Genomic DNA, 17499 nt, shown 5'->3' with positions numbered 1-17499 from the left:
TTATATAAATCTATACAACGTAAACATCTTTCAAACATCTGTCGTTAATAATTGTCAACTGTTAGGAGCAATTTCAAATGTTCTCAGTTCTGTTAGAATTGAAACCTTCATTAGGGGTAGCTTTCCGAAAGGGATATCCAAAAGCAATTGTAAGTTTGACAACTGCGAAATATTTTAGTTCGGGCAGCGAAACTATACCACCAAAGCTTTGAAATCTCATTATTTATAGATATCCATCCAAAATTCCAAAGACCCTTATCATTAGGTAATATTCCCTTAAAAATCACCTCGCGAAATGTGAGAAGTTCGCTTCATTCAATATTTGTAAACATAAAAGACAGCACGTTTATAACGACCTAAGGTATCTCTCTATTACTTGCTGTGAGGCATAAACCGTCACCATTATCCTTAATGATCCTTAGTGAAAGCGTTTGGAGTGTTCCATTATAATAGTTATAAGTTGTAATAAGTCATAGAAAAACTTTTAATTATAAAAACTTTATAGTCTAGGCAACGAAGCCCAAAAAAGGCTGAATAGAGGAAAAAAATCGTGTGGAAGCCAATTTTGGCACAGATATAGGGGAAGGTATCCTGAACAACATACTAAAAGTACTGAGGAGTGGGGTGTGAGCTAAAGGAGGGGGAAGAGTTAAAGGTCCCTTTTTTTAGTTTGTCGTGAATAATTTGAAAACGGTTGCTCCTAGTTAAAAATTTTGCTCTAGAGAATTAAACAGCATAAAATTATCTACAAAATGATATAGCACAGTATATAATAATAATTAATGTGATCCAGAGGGAAGAAAAATCAAAATTAGTCAAATTTTAACCAGTACGCACACGGGCAGCCCGAATGCGATTATGTCGCCGGCCGGCCCGTGTAGCGCAGTTCAGTGGAAGCTCGACTGCGGTACAGGGTCCCTGGTTCGAATCCGGGTTCGGGCATGGATATTTGTAAATGTATAGTGGGTTGGGTTGGTAGAGCAGCCTCGGCTGAAACCCCGCCCACTTAAAAATAAAGGCAAAATAAATAAATAAATATGATACGTAGGCGGGAGGGTGCATGCTGGTGGACAGCAAGGATGTCATTAGTTCACTCTCATCACGCTATGAGGCTCCTATTGTTCAATTGTTTCATCGATTCAAATGCAACATGTTGTCCCATGACGACGCGAACGAACTCATTCAGTTCCACTGTCTTTAGTGAGCCTTTACGATAAGTTGCGCATCTTAAAGCTAGTGTGTTTAGTCGACTTGTGTTTTACTTTACTTGATGCCACATGATTAACTATGGCTGATAAGTGTTTAATTTGCGAGGATGATGATGACAGTGGGGAAAAATGGAATAAATGGATTAGTAAATTCTAGTATTCTGAGAAAAGATGGACAAGTAGACAGTTTTAGGAGGAAAGAGACCGGCCTGTGTTTTTTTTACAGATACAACAGTGGCTCAATAACCCCTTACCGCCCACCCAATGGGGTTGGGCCAAAGGAGAAGACGGGGTACTATTCCCGGTAACCACAAATTATCCAATGGCACTCGAGGCGATAGTTAACACAATATTTTGCCGATGTACAACTGGGTGCAGAGGGAGGTGTGGCTGCCGCAAAGCACGAATTGCTTGCTCCGTCGCTTGCGGCAGTTGCCTTGGCATGTGCACGAACGGAGCCCCAAACGATGCCATCGATGACGACGAGACGATGAAGATTTTGACTCCTGCCCACACAATCTCGCCTACGTAACATAATCGCAATCAGACTTGCCGTGTATTATGACTATTTTAAAATTTTTGATTTTTCTTCCCTCTGTATTTCATTAAGGATCATCATGGCTTATATACTGTGCTATATCATTTTGTAGGTAATTGTACGGTGTTTAATTCTCTAGAGCAAAATTTTTAATTAGGAGCAACCGTTTTCAAATTATTCACGAAAAACTAAAAAAAGGGACCTTTAACCCCTTCCCCACCCTTAGCTCACACCCCACCCCCAGTACTTTTAGTATGTTGTTCAGGATACCTTCCCCTACATCTGTGCCAAAATTGGCTTCTACGCGATTTTTTTCCGCTATTTTTCCTTCGTTGCCTGGACTATTACTGCCTATTAGCTTATCGATTTGGAAGCATTAGAATTGTACCTAAATTCATTGGTGTACTAAATATAGAGATATGGTGTATTAGCTTGCCGTCAAAATGCTGATTATAAAATATGTTTTCATGTGTGCGTACATGTTGAAATATTCACCTCGCCCCACTACTTTTTGTGACATCACAAGGCCATAACCTTGGGGATTTTCCGAGGTTACGGTCACGGAATTTTGCAAGGTTATGACCTTGGGAATTGGGATCCCTCCAGGTCATAACGCTGGGGTTTCTCAACGTCATTGTCATGGGATTTCCCAAGGTTGTGGCGCAGAACTTTCTCAAGGTCATGATCTTGAATTTTGTACGTTTCTAATTTTATAAAGAGGAAAAGCAACAGCTTTCAATCAAAACAAAAAATTAAGAGGTTCTGTACATACATACATATAAAGTTACCTTAGTTCTTGTTTGTTAAACCTTATATTTTTCAGTTTTACACACATTATTCACACACGAAAGAGATGCACAGTTGGCACTATAATCACGTAACTTTAGGAGAGGGTAAACGATTAATCATCTGTGGCGGAGATGGAAATTACCTTAGGCCAGTTCCGAGCATTCTACCGGCTACTCCGAATTAGGTTTTCCTGCAGTTTTCCTAATTCGTAAGGTAGGTAAATACCGGAGTAGTATAGACCATCTTAAGACCTTCTGCAGAGGCACCTCTAAATAGCATTATGCGGGTCACTCTGTAATTGGGCGCATGCCTGTTGCGGGCCCAAAACAAGAGAGGTATAATAAAATAAAAATAAAAATAAAGTTCTAAGACGCAGTTTTTGAGAAACCTCAGGGCAATGACCTCGACGACCTTGGGGAAAACCCGTAGTCAAAGTGAAGGTCGATCTAAAACGTAGCTCGGGGCTATATTCCATAAATAGTGATATAATCTTTTAATGAGAAACTTCTACATATGTCAATAAATTAATCCTGAGGTCAACGATCTTGGGGAAAGCCCAAGCCTAAAGTCCAAGATTATGACCTTGAGCGTCACCGGGGAAATCCCATGGTCATGACATGACTGCGGTAATACCTAATGTCATAAGATTCGGTTACCTTCCTGCGCGTTAACTTCGGCGTATTCCCAGTGTTATTAATCGCTCAGTGTTTGGACGATTACGAGAGGCCAATTTAAAACTAAGTCCCAAGAAATGCTTTATGTTCCAAAAAGAAGTTAAATATTTGGGGCACATCGTATCTCGTGATGGTGTTACAGCTGACCCAGAGAAGATTATAGCGATTCAAGAGTGGCCGATTCCTGAGAACAAGCACGAGATTCGAAGTTTCCTCGGTTTGTGCACCTATTATAGACGATTCGTGAAAGGATTTGCCAACATTGCCAAACCATTAATAAAGTTGACAGAAGAAGGCAATGAGTACGAATGGAGTGAAGACTGTCAAAGAGCTTTCGAACATCTCCGGCAAGCTCTTACTAGCGCACCTATCCTTGGCTACCCCAGAAATGAGGGAAAGTTTGTGCTAGATACCGATGCCAGTAACACCGCCATTGGAGCTGTTCTCTCTCAATTGCAAGACGGACAGGAAAGAGTCATTGCCTATTTCAGCAAAGTACTGTCGAAACCCGAGAGGAATTATTGTGTGACTAGGCGAGAGCTCCTGGGTGTGGTAAAGGCATGCGAACATTTCCATAAGTACCTTTACGGCCGCAAGTTCCTGATAAGGACAGATCATGCAGCGCTAAAGTGGCTCTTGCAGTTCCGAAACCCAGAAGGACAGGTGGCAAGATGGTTAGAACGTCTTCAGGAATATGACTACGACATTGAACACAGGGCTGGAAAAGTTCACAATAATGCAGACGCTTTGTCAAGAAGACCGTGCAAGGACAACTGCACACATTGTTCTAAAATAGAAGACAAGATGGGCCATCTGCGGCGAACAACTGTAGAGAGTGAGGAATGGAAGCCAAGCGAAATCAAAACGGCCCAAGAAAACGACCCAAGTTTAAAAACTGTTCTGAATTGGATGCGCCACGGACAAAGACCAGACTGGCAAGACATTAGTGCCACAAGTCCTGAAGTAAAGAGTTATTGGGGCCAATGGAATAGCCTGACTCTGAAAGACAACCTGTTGTATAGGACCCTTGAAAGTGAAGATGGCACCGAATCGACGCTGCAATTAGTAGTACCTAGAAGCAAAGTGTCGGAAGTATTATTATTATTATTATTATTATTATTATCCCTCTCTTGTTTTGCGAAAATTGCATGACGGCGCTTCCGGAGGACACTTTGGTATTACGAAAACGTTGCAAAGGGTACGTGAGCGATTCTATTGGGTCAACCGTAACCGGCGATGGTGTCAAAAATGTGAGTTATGTGCTACTGGAAACGGACCAGTTTCCAAGAAAAAGGCACCCATGAGGCAGTATAACGTTGGTAGTCCGATGGAACGAGTTGCTATCGATATCGCAGGACCGTTTCCCGAGACAGATGGCGGAAATAAATATATCCTAGTGGCTATGGATTATTTCACAAAGTGGACTGAAGCTTACGCTATTCCAAACCAAGAGGCAGCAACAGTTGCAGAAGTGTTGGTAAAGGAGTTCTTTACACGTTTTGGTGTTTCTATAGAAATCCATTCAGACCAAGGAAGGAACTTTGAATCGGCTTTGTTCCAAGATGTTTGTCGATTGGTAGGAGCCAATAAAACAAGAACAACACCTTTGCATCCTCAGTCAGATGGAATGGTTGAGAGAATGAATCGAACGATGGGTAAATATTTTTCAAAAGTCGTGGCAGAACATCAGAAAAATTGGGACCAGTACCTCCACCTGTTCCTTATGGCATATCGATCAGCCGTCAACGAGACCACGGGTCAGACTCCTGCCTGCCTTATGTTGGGTCGTGAACTACGCCTTCCATGTGATCTCGAGTTTGGGCGTAAACCCCATGAAGAATATGTCGCAGGTGAACCAAGGTTGACCAACTAAAGGCGAAGATGAACGATATTCACGACTTGGCTAGAAGTCATATTCAGATTGCCAGCGATCGCATGAAAAATCAATACAACCTCCGCTCGGTCAATGAAACTTTTGAAGCTGGAGATCTGGTATGGCTGCACAATCCACAGAGACGAAGGGGTCTTTCTCCCAAGCTACAAAGACAATGGGAAGGTCCGTATGAGGTGATCAAGAAATAAATGACGTGATATATCGTATCAGAATGAACCACCGAAAACCGAAAGTTGTCCACATTAATCGACTCGCACGATATGCCGGATCCAACAACAACGAAGAAGTTAGAGGTATTCGAGAAGAGGAACGCAGCTTTGGGATCGAGCCAAACTTTAACGATTTTATGTCAAATTACGCCCAGCGGAAGAAAGCTCGATTTGGCGCTACTCAGGAAATTTGTCAAAATATTTTTGAGCTTCCGATTAACGTTTCCATCGCCCATTGTGTCGCCGAAGACCTTCGCATGGGTAGAGGTATAGCTTCCGTATTCCGGAAAAGATTTGGAAGAATGGACGAGTTGTTAAAGCAAAGACCACGAGTGGGTAAAGTACTGCGCTTGGAAGATAGTCAACGCTCTTTGTTCTACTTGGTTTCAAAGGAAACGTCAGAAGGCAAACCCACCTATGAAAACCTCTGGTCTGCTTTAAAAAGCTTAAAGAAACTCATGGCATACTATGACATAAATAGCTTGGCGATCCCGAAGATTGGATGTGGTTTAGATGGGTTGGACTGGAAAATAGTGCGAACCATAATCGAAGTGATTTTTAGAAACACTAGCGTTCGAATTACAGTATGCTGCTTCAACCCACAGGGGACGACCCTCCGCAAAACTGTGGACTGTTACTTTTTCAAGAAAGGTGTTTGTCGAGCAGGCTCTGACTGCAGATTCCGACACGAGGCATTAAAAAATAATACTAACGCAGTTTCTGAACGAGACGTCCAGAATTAAGAAGGGGGCAGTGTAACGGAAATGCTCCAGAATTCTCTGGAATTTTCTACGCGCGCGATAGTGGAATTTGTAGGAACATTCGAGAATGTACTGGACTTACATTGCTTGCGTGTATAAATGGTTGCGGACCGAACATCGGGGCAGTCTACTACCGAACGAGTACGTAAACATCGAGCACGGAAAGATAAATTGCGAAGTGTGAGTGATATAAATAATCGATATAAATTGTACGGATTTTATAGTGTTTTAGTTCTGTTTAATAAATATTGATATAAATCGAACCCGAAGTTATAAATAACGTTACAATTTGGTTTTGAATGCACTTATGCCGCTTCATAGCGAACGTGAACGAAAGTGTGTCTGGAAATAAAAACGATAACAACGCGGCCATTTTGGATAAAAGTGCGGGTTTTAAGATAAGGGAAGAAGGTCCCGAGTTGTAAAGGGTTTTCGGCAGACGAGGTTAGACTTCATAAGCGCAATATTTCTGTGAGAATTTTATTTTCGCACAATTATGATCATTCTCAGCCAATTTCGCGAGCGGTTACGTACCTGCAAAAAGCTAATAAATTAGGTAAAATTAATATCATACAGCGGAACATTGGCATTTTATTCCTTTGCATAATCACGATCTCGAGTATTATTTTCGCGAAATTGAAGCCCGTTTGCTTGGATTCCCGATTCATACGAACTTTCCTTTCGCCAAACTTTGCATTCATCAGGAAGATAACGTTACCAAGGTGATGCAAAAGGTCAACTGTACCATCGAAGCGATATGTTTTTATATTTCAAAACTAAACGGAATTTTCCAAGGAGAGATACGATCAATTCTTACCATGAAGGGAATATTACCCACGTCAATAAGTTTTTTTTATTTCTTCTATAAAAAGTAGTGGTCGGTTACTTTTACGAATTTGCATAAGGAATTTTGTTCGAAGTAATTTTACTTCAAGAAATCGACCCGTGAAAATTATTTGCATGAAATAAATTTTGTATTGTATTTATTGATAAGAATCCAAGCAAAAGATTTTTTGATATTTTTTAGGTTTTCATAGGAGATAAAGGGCCAAACTTCCGCAAGGTTAGGGGAATTGTTTTGCCAGTGCCGTAGAGGTTCAATTTTATTTTACGCAAGTGCAGAGGTGTTCGACTTTTGTAAATATGACTTACCCGTTATAATTGTGGCAGAATTGGGGTGATACCTTGAAGATACCTATGCTGAATTCCGCTGAATTTCGGCGAGAGCTATAATTAACCGTCACTCTGACTATCTGTTTATACGGCAGAGTGGTAGGTGCAACGTGAACGTAGATAAAGATTTGCTACTAGAATTTAGTGATTACCGGGAAATCTACCATTCACATCAAAATCGACCATCGATGTGGGCAATAGTTCAAGCCCGATTTACGAGAGAATACAGATCGCTATACAAAGGGTGATTCAGGCGCAATACTGAAAAGAGAGGTGTGATGTATGTACCTACGGAACAATATACAAACTTGCCGGTAATTATTAAGGACTGAAACTGTACCGCTAATTACACAGCTCTCATGAAAAGGTGGGTGATTGATTGCTCGTCACTGACATTTTAATTGCTTGCTAACCGTAAACTGAAATGTGTACTTTAGACAATATTAGGAAACAATATTCTATTATTTATTGGCTATGGGTACACATTATTCCAAAATATCCCCTAATAAAATATTATGTGACTGTGTTCCTACAATATTCAAGCATATTTTTATGCTCGGATAAGTAAAGCATCAAAGAGAAATAGCATTGTGTACATATTTAATGTTCCAGTCCAGTGAATAATTAATCCACTAGAGGATGTAAAAGATGCATGTTATAATACAAAAACAATAATAGGTACACTTGGAATCTTATAATAAGTATTTTTTCTACAACTGTCAAAAAAACCTGTCATCTTCTGACGAATTTCGAAACGCGAAGTACTAGATTTTTAAACGGTTAATTAATAAGAAAGGTTGCTATTGACAACGTGCGCGAAATCGTCAACAGTGGAAAAAAGTATTTCGCGCACGTGACAAAGTTGAACTTAAACAGCAAATTTAATTAACAATCGGTTCAGTTGTAGAAAAAATATTGTATATAACGCTAGCGCGAAGTTATTTCGCGCATTTGACTGATATTTTGACTCGGCTTCGCCTCGTCAAAATACCTTCAGTCTCACTCAATGCGCGAAATTGAACTTCGCGCTATTGTTATATAAATAACTATTAGGGTACTTGTCATAAAAGATACTGCCATTGAGTAATTAAATATCCTTCACTCAACGATATAGTCCAAGAGCCCAGTAGGAAAGTATACCTTGAACGCCCGGACGATTCTAATAATTTTCATAGGATTCGCCATAAAAAGTTGTATTAAGGCCGCTTTACATACTGCAATTCTTTGTGCAATACAGTTACAGCAAGTTTAATTGCAAAAATACTGTACATGCAATAATTATTGCACTTTGGTTTTACACGCGGCAATTTTCTTTTTGCAATAGTTTGTTACCAACATTCGCATTTAAAATTGAACTAAAAGCTTTATTATTATCATATTATCATCAGGTGTTGTTATAATTCTGAATGCGTTTTGAGTAAAAATGAATAGACACTTTAATCGAAAAAAAGGCAGTCGCAGCTTCAATTTGTGTAGTAATAGTAGTAATAATAACAAAGTCTAGTTTCAACGTTTGGGAATTCTAGAACCTGGCGTTGTCAATACTTTCCCCCAAAATATCACGTGCAAGTGCAATAAAAATCGCGCGCGACCGCTAACCTGCAATTGCAAGTGAATTGCCAAAATGAATCAGCTGTTTCTCAAACGCGCATGCTTCTGGGCAAGTTTTATTGCGTATTGCATGAAGAATTGCAGTATGTAAAGCGGCCTTTTAGAATCGACAACGGTGCCGGCGAAAATCCTGCCGAAAGCAATTAAAAAAAAATTAACTTCGCCCCTTATTTTTGGAAAATGTACTTTATTGTCCCGGACGTTCAGGAAGAGTACTAAAGGGTGCATATGGATGAGTTTTATCGGAAAAAGTCACGGTGCCGGGGCACAACTTGCCGCAACCCTTGGCACCGCGACTACAAATGGGATGGTAAATCGTACTAAACTACATACCTTTTTCTCCCGGACCAAAATGACGTATATGAAATATGTAGCTTGCGATTATACGAATATAAAAAACCAACGGTGCCGACTCTCAGGATGCCGGAAGTCCTCGGCACCGTCGATGAAATCCGGGCGCGCGCGAGCCTATTGACATTGCGAAAATTGAAAAATTGCAAGAACTCACGTCACTTAAGTACGTATTCGGTGAAAAAATGTAACAGCGTGGATACCGCGAGATCAAATATATTCCACAAAATTTTCTCGACGAGAAAAGATTCTAAGAAACTCGTCAAGAAAATCAGAGGATTTGATTCGTGTACGATTCCGCCTTGTAGTATTGTCCAAAATAGACAAGAAAATTGCGAAGTGGTTGAAACTTGGTTTAAGATGTTTGAAAATATGTATATTTCAAGGAACCGAGGAGTTCCTAACCACAAGAGGTATGCCGGAGTGGTCATGCTCAACTTAGGGTGAACTGGATTTTCACGGTTTTAACAGGAAGTGGCAGTAAAATAATATTAAAAAATACGTTGGGGTATATTTTAATAACTAATAATTAATCAGCTGTACCGGGTGACCCAATAAGATCGTTCCTCGGCCATATCTCGGGAACCGTTCGTCGTATGACTTAGGGGTAAAATAATTTTTGGTAAATCGGTTATGAAGAATCGCTGGAAAATATTTTCAGTTCTCAAAATGACCACCAGGGGGCGTAACTGCCATCTTAAATTTTAAAATTGTATTTTCTTTCAATTTCGCAAAATAATCTAAACATTCTTTTTTTACATTTTTAAAGAGAACCAGTTCATCTATTATTTTCGTAAAAACAAAAACTTAGTTATTTCAAAAACAAAGATGGTGTACGGCGTTCAATTGTTTTTGCAATAACCTGCTTAACGGTTTGACCGATTTTAACCAATTTGGTATCGTTGAAAAGAGCATTCCTTGGGCAATAAGAATCAAAATATAGTTAATTTAGTTAAAACCTTCTCCGCCAGGGGGCTAATTTTGACACTGATCTAAAATCCTAAAAAAATCAAATGGAATGATATGACTTTTTCTTTATGAAAAAGTAGCCAAATAACATCCAAAGAGAACCGTTTTTCAAAATCTCTTTCCTAACCTCAAATATTGGGAAAATGAGATTAATTAATTAATTAATTAAAATGCTTAAATTGAATCTTAAATTTACTTTTGACGTAGGTATTTCCGGTATTTGTCGATGGCGCGAAAGATTGTTTGGAAAAGCACCCTACACTCTTAGGTAGGCCTTGGAAAATTAAACAAATGAAACACGATGCGTTATCAAATAACAATAACCGCCGTAATTTGAAAATTATTCTGCTCTGTTTACATTCAGAAAGTGCAGTTTTAATTTGTAATCTTTTTTAAAATGCCGATTTCAAACCAAGAAGCAGTTTTTGAGCATGACCACTCCGGCACACCTCTTGTGGTTAGGGACTCCTCGGTTCCTTGAAATATACATATTTTCAAACGTCTTAAACCAAGTTTCAACCACTTCGCAATTTTCTTGTCTATTTTAGACAATTTGCCTGTACTACAAGGCGGAATGGTACACGAATCAAATCCTCTGATTTTCTTGACGAGTTTCTCAGAATCTTTTCTCGTCGAGAAAATTTTGTGGAACATATTTGATCTCGCGGTATCCACGCTGTTACATTTTTTCACCGAATACATATAGACCGGGAGATGGTGACACTTTTTGTGGTGTGATTTGCTACAAGTATGGCGACCATTCAAAGGTTTAATTAAGTACTCCTCAAAACGAAAATGGTGCTAACTCTCTGGGAGTGGGGCCGTTATTGCGTGACGATTGTTTAAACATGTCGGAAAATTTAATGATTTATGGACAATTTGCTACACAAAATTCTTTGGATTTTCTGGTAGTCGGTGACAAAACAAACGACGGAAACGAAATGCCATACTTTTCCGGTGGGCCTTATAGCCCGCCATACTCATTTGAACGTGTCGATTGTTTGTTTTTTTTTGGGTGATTTGCTACAATCTCATTTTTTTTTAGCATCAAGTCCTCAACCAGTCATGCACGAAAATCAACCTGCCATACCGCAGCGACGGGCCCGCATAGCCGCCATACCGGCACAAAGATGTCATCTTTGTTAATAATTTTGGGCGATTTGCTACACCCTATAAATTTTTCCACCAGTTATTTTTATAGTCAGAAATAGAAATTTCGATACGCCATACCTGTGGCATGCGCCAATTATGTGTAATATTTTTTCAAAAATGTAAAAATTTTTGGAAAATTTGGGCGATTTTCTACAGTATGGCACCAATTTTTCGTGACAGTTTGAGGTGTAATTAAAGTAAAGCCAATCTTGTTTTATCACGAGATATTATGTCGCTTAATATTCTCCGCCCCACTCGAACCTCTTAGTCAAGTTGTAGAGGTCCCGGTCGGGGTCGTTGTGTTCTGCATTGCATTCAATGGATCGGAAGTAGTAGGTAGCAGCTGCCGTTAAGTTTATACTACCCGCCATAAGTATCTGAACACCCAGTGTACTTTGATCAATTAATAAAAATAATAATAAGTAAATGTTTAAACAAATATAGCAAACGAACTCCTGGGTATGGCTATAGCATGTGCAAAACTAAATTTTGCACCTGTTGTTACATTTTCATTTATTCTAAGTGCATATATGTATCTAATTTAATTTGAATCCCTACATAAATGAGAAAGTTGGCACTGCGCATGCGCAAAACCAAATTTTGAAACTGGCGTTAGATTTGCTTTTATCCCAAGTGCATACGTACAAATTTTATTTTTAAATACCTTCATCCACTCGTTTTCGGGATATCGTTTGTAACGGACAGACGGACAGACTGGATTGTTTTACCAATTTTTAATAATAAAAGCATTTTTCTGAAATTCGGGAGAAGATCGTTTTCAAGGTTCCTTGCTTATTCGAGTTATAGCACAAAGATGTTTTAGGAAAACAGATTTTCGAGTATGGCGCCATCTTTAGCCTTCATGACGAGTATGGCACATATATCATGGGTCAATGTGGAGCATGAACTTTCGGAAAATCCAAATGCCATACTGTAGCAAATCGCCCAAAATTATTAACAAAAATGACATCTTTGTGCCGGTATGGCGGCTATCGGGGCCCGTCGGTGCGGTATGGCAGGTTGATTTTCGTGAATTACTGGTTGAGGACTTGATGCTCATAAAAAAATGAGCTTGTAGCAAATCACCCCCAAAAAAAAAAAACAATCGACACGTTCAAATGAGTATGGCGGGCTATAAGGCCCACCAGAAAAGTATGGCATTTCGTTTCCGTCATTTATTTTGTTACCGACTACCAGAAAATCCAAAGAATTTTGTGTAGCAAATTGTTCAAAATCATTAAATTTTCCGACATGTTTAAACAATCGTCACGCAATAACGGCCCCACTCCCAGAGAGTTAGCACCATTTTCGTATTGAGGAGTACTTAATTAAACCTTTGAATGGTCGCCATACTTGTAGCAAATCACACCACAAAAAGTGTCACCATCTCCCGGTCTAATACTTAAGTTTCAATTTTCGCAATGTCAATAGGCTCGCGCACGCCCGGATTTCATCGACGGTGCCGAGGACTTCCGGCATCCTGAGAGTCGGCACCGTTGGTTTTTTATATTCGTATAATCGCAAGCTACATATTTCATATACGTCATTTTGGTCCGGGAGAAAAAGGTATGTAGTTTAGTACGATTTACCACCCCATTTGTAGTCGCGGTGCCAAGGGTTGCGGCAAGTTGCGCCCCGGCACCGTGACTTTTTCCGATAAAACTCATCCATATGCACCCTTTAGTACTCTTCCTGAACGTCCGGGACAATAAAGTACATTTTCCAAAAATAAGGGGCGAAGTTAATTTTTTTTAAATTGCTTTCGGCAGGATTTTCGCCGGCACCGTTGTCGATTCTAATACAACTTTTTATGGCGAATCCAATGAAAATTATTAGAATCGTCCGGGCGTTCAAGGTATACTTTCCTACTGGGCTCTTGGACTAATACTGCTATAATATCTGCGTTAATTTCGCTTTCCGTCCGACCGGCGAATGCCTGAGGGTTGATACATCGTATGTCCCATTCGATTGATTTTCGTTATCACATTTCGTAAATGACGCCATGACGGCGAACTTTTGAGTTACCACTCTCGCCTTTAAATTTATTTATTTTATAGCATATGTTAAATTGGCATTTTAATAGGTTTGAATGAGTAGGCTAAGCCGTTCTTTAATCGTAAGCATAGTGGTATATACAGGTGTATTTCCTATATGAGAAGTGAGGCTCCTACGCGTCGTCGATCGCGTAGTACCATAAAGTCATCACGGGCGGAGTATGAGTCGAGGGATGTTCTTTTTTGACATCTGTAATTGCTGACTTGTAATCATTTGTAATTGTACACAAGGACTACACTGCCGCCTTGAACCTCTACGGCTACGCAAAAAAGAACTGCTGCTTTGAGAAAAATGAGGAAACCGTGCATTGTGCCGAAAGATGCGGAAATGCCTGAAAAGTGGATGCTTGCGATTCCAAAAAGTTGTTTTAACGTTGAGCGCGGTGAGCGGACAAGTAAGCATAAAAAATTCCCGTTGCGAATAAATTGCGTGCAGCTGCTGGTCAAGAAACAGATTATTAGCGTAGCTGTTCATCAGATTTGCTACGTAAAATACTTAGCCGCTAACCGCGCCCGATGTTTTAGCGGCGCATTTTGAATCGGATAGAGAATAATTCGATGCAAATTTTCTCAATTGAATGCACCTATCTTGTCTAGGTACCGTATTAAATTAAGTCTCCCGTTCCTGTAGATCTTTTCCATTGTGGCCCAACCCTTATCCTTTCTCTTAATTCAAATAATTGCAAAAAGTTGCATACATTTAATAAACATCTAGAAAAAAGCGCGGATTTGAACCTGGGTTGTCATGATGTAAACCAACGGTTATACCATCTGCGCCAACCGGACGTACTTTTTACGTATACACTGACATAAGTGGTTGCACTTAATCTTGACCTCGATCTTGATAATATCCCTAGATCCATACGCCACCTAGTCGCTAAGCGAAGGACTACGAGTTTGAACACACGTAAGAGCCTCATCTCAAACAACAGAGTTTCCAGATCTCTGTATACGACCGTGATCGTAAGTGTATAGATAAAGTAAAACAGAAGACGGTCCATTCTAATTACATCTGTCATTCTTATTTCAAATGCACGATATAAAATGACGTTCAGAACATATGACAATTATGTTTCTATGGAAATGATCGCAACGGCAGAAACTAAGCATGCTAATTTCGATGTCTATAAATTAAATTCAGAATTGTCAGAAGCATTACAATGATTTATATCGCTTCTGCAATAAAGTAAAGTTTTGAATTATACTCGACAATAAAGGGAAACTACCCATCTCGTGAAAGTTAATTCATCGTGAATTAACAACTTCCCCTCAATGGTTAAAATATCCCTTTATCGTCTTGTATAATAAATAACTATTACCTACACTGTTACCGTCGTCGACAGCTGATTACGATGAATATTTGTGGCATTATGAGGTGGTCATTCAATAAAAATCTAGATATAGGTAACATGGTTGCATCAAGTTAGGAAGAGTTAGTAGGGGAGTGTGCATAAAACTTTGATAGCATCCACTTCATTGCCACAAAGGTGGTTCTATAACGTCTTTATATCATTTATTATATTGTGGATCTCACTAAAAGACACGTACAAACTTTATTTTCCAAAGGAAAACTGTCATGTTCTGTTTGGAATTTTAGATAAAGCGCATTTTTGAAAATCAAAATAGCTTAGAAAATGGTTGCGTTATAAGGTAGTATACTATATTTATCGATGTTTTTTTTCTTGTTAGATGATTAATGGGGTGGGTGTTCTTTACACATAAACCTTTAAGGTCACCTGGCATACATCGAAAAATCTGCCCTATATAATGCAAGAATAAACAAGTCTTTAGAAAAATTCTCCTAAATATTGCATTTTCCCTTTGTAAGTACCTTCCTCCAATATTTTCGAGATATTCACAATACTTAATTGTAAAGACTTACTTTACATCGCCGGTAGATATGTCTCGTCCAGACGTTTCACTTGCCCTTTAAGAGTACCCTCTTCCAAAACTTCGTTTTCAAGATATTCGCTTCGACTTCACCAATGGATATTGCAAACTTTTTTATTTATGAAGGTATTTAAATAAAACTTGATACATAACCACTTGGAATAAAACCAAATTTAACGCCAGTTTCAAAATTTGGTTTGGTGCCAACTTTCTTATTTATGGAAGCATTTAGTGAAATTTCATACATATACGCTTTAAATAAAAGCAAAACATTGCAAAACTAACGCCAGGTTAAAAATGTTTTGCACATGCTATAGCCATACGCAGGAGCTCGTTTTCTATATTTGTTTACACGTTTATGTTTACCTATTTTTTTATTGAGGATGCATTCATTTGGTCTGTGGCTCTGTGAGTAATTAATTGAGATATTGAGTACACCCAAAATTTTATTTTCTTTCAAAATGTATAAAAATATGCAGGGTGTTTTATTTACAAACATTTTATTGTTTTAAATATCTCTGTACAATTGTTTAACGTTATACCAGGTGGAGTATTTGCTTTGATTTTGCACAGGGTTAGCTATAGGTACGTAGCGCATTTAACGTCTTTGTACAGAAACTGCAATTGCCATACCTCCACTAATACTAGCGACAACCACTCCTCTCTGTAAGCGAAGACGATGCAAATTATTCACAAGGGTAACCAACATGCGTGCTCCATTAGCACCCAACGGCCGCCCCAGCGCTATAGAACCACTGGCGACGTTAACTTTTTTCATACTAATTTCCAGCTTCTTTACGACAAACACGACTTGCGATGAAAATGTTTCATCTACTTCAAACAGATCTACATCTTCTTTACTCCAACTAGAGCGTGTTAACACTTCTTCAATAGCGATAACGACTGCTACCCCTAGTTCAAATGGATTCGTTCCAATTTCGGCAAATTCTACTAACCGAACAAGAGGAATAAAGTTCCTTCGCTCTATCTGTTCGCCGCTGCATAGAATTACAGCTGCCGCGGCATCGGCAGCTACTGCCGAATTTCCTTTAGTAACTGTTCCGCTACTTTCGAGCATATCTGCAGTTATGACAGGAGGCATCTCACATAACTGAGGCAAGGTGACATTCTTCTGTACCAGTTCGTCTTTTATTACACTGGATTTACCTTCACTTTGTTGTACGGCTACGATTTCCTGTTCAAACACTTTGCTGACAACCGATCGTTCAGCTCGGTTATGCGAACGTAGCGCAAACCTATCTTGCACTTCGCGTGTAATTTGATTAACAGCTGCAAACCGTTCCGCTACTTCAGATATGTGTAAACCGGTAAGAGGATCCAATAGTCCATCCATAAGTATCGTGTCTTGCACCTGAATTTCCTGTGGTTCGCACATATTACGGACGTTAACACTATGTTGTGCCATGGTCATGTTTTCCTGTCCGCCACACATCACAACTTTAACATCAGTCTTACAACGGATCGCCTGGTAGCCTAAATAAACCGCTTTCAAACTCGAACCACCCAACATATTTACCGTAAATGCTGGTGTGGACCAGGGAATGCCTGCTTGAATCGCGGCCTGTCGGGCAGGATTTTGACCTTGACCGGCAGTTAAGACTTGTCCAATTATGACTTCACTAATATCACTTGGTAAAATTTGCGCTTTTTCCAAACAGCATTTGATTACGGTGGCGCCCAAAATCGTTCCGGGGGTATTTTTAAACTGTCCATTAAGAGCGCCTATGCCTGTTCTGCAAGCTGCTATAATGTATATACCGTCATTTTCCATCATATATCTCTAAAAAATGACAGGTGGTAAATCGGCTGATTTGACAGGTTGCTACCATATCGATCGGTTGCCTATGATATACAGTGCGAATATCTTACATTGGAACATACGATTTTGCATGCAATGGTGTTTCCGACAAGGAAAGAAAGAGGACAGGTAATACTTTCAATAAAACTTGAAACTTCTTGATTATAATTTAATTTACAAAAAAAATAAATAAATTTACATATTAGTGTCACTAGAACATATGAGCGGACGAAAATAGCGGTAACCGGCAGCAACTTGAGTGTTCTGTCGGCGGAATTGACGGACGAACGAACTCCAGCGCCACCAAGGGTACGGCCTTGCCTCTGGTCAAGGTCGGCGGTAACAGCAGTTTGACGGATCGGTCTCTGAAGCCTCTGGCCAACTCAAACGGAGTAAGTGCAACACCA

At 39.5% G+C, this 17499-nt stretch overlaps 1 pseudogene; it reads right to left on the bottom strand.

The window, feature by feature from the left end:
- Nucleotides 1-15871: 15871 nt before the first annotated feature.
- LOC116163819 lies at nt 15872-17065 on the bottom strand (annotated as a pseudogene).
- Nucleotides 17066-17499: the final 434 nt, after the last annotated feature.

The sequence above is a fragment of the Photinus pyralis genome, unplaced genomic scaffold, assembly GCF_008802855.1.
Source record: "Photinus pyralis isolate 1611_PpyrPB1 unplaced genomic scaffold, Ppyr1.3 Ppyr1.4_LG2, whole genome shotgun sequence".
Taxonomy (NCBI): Eukaryota; Metazoa; Arthropoda; class Insecta; order Coleoptera; family Lampyridae; genus Photinus; species Photinus pyralis.
Note: the sequence above shows the minus strand (reverse complement) of the source record. Positions and strands in the feature narration are given on the sequence as shown.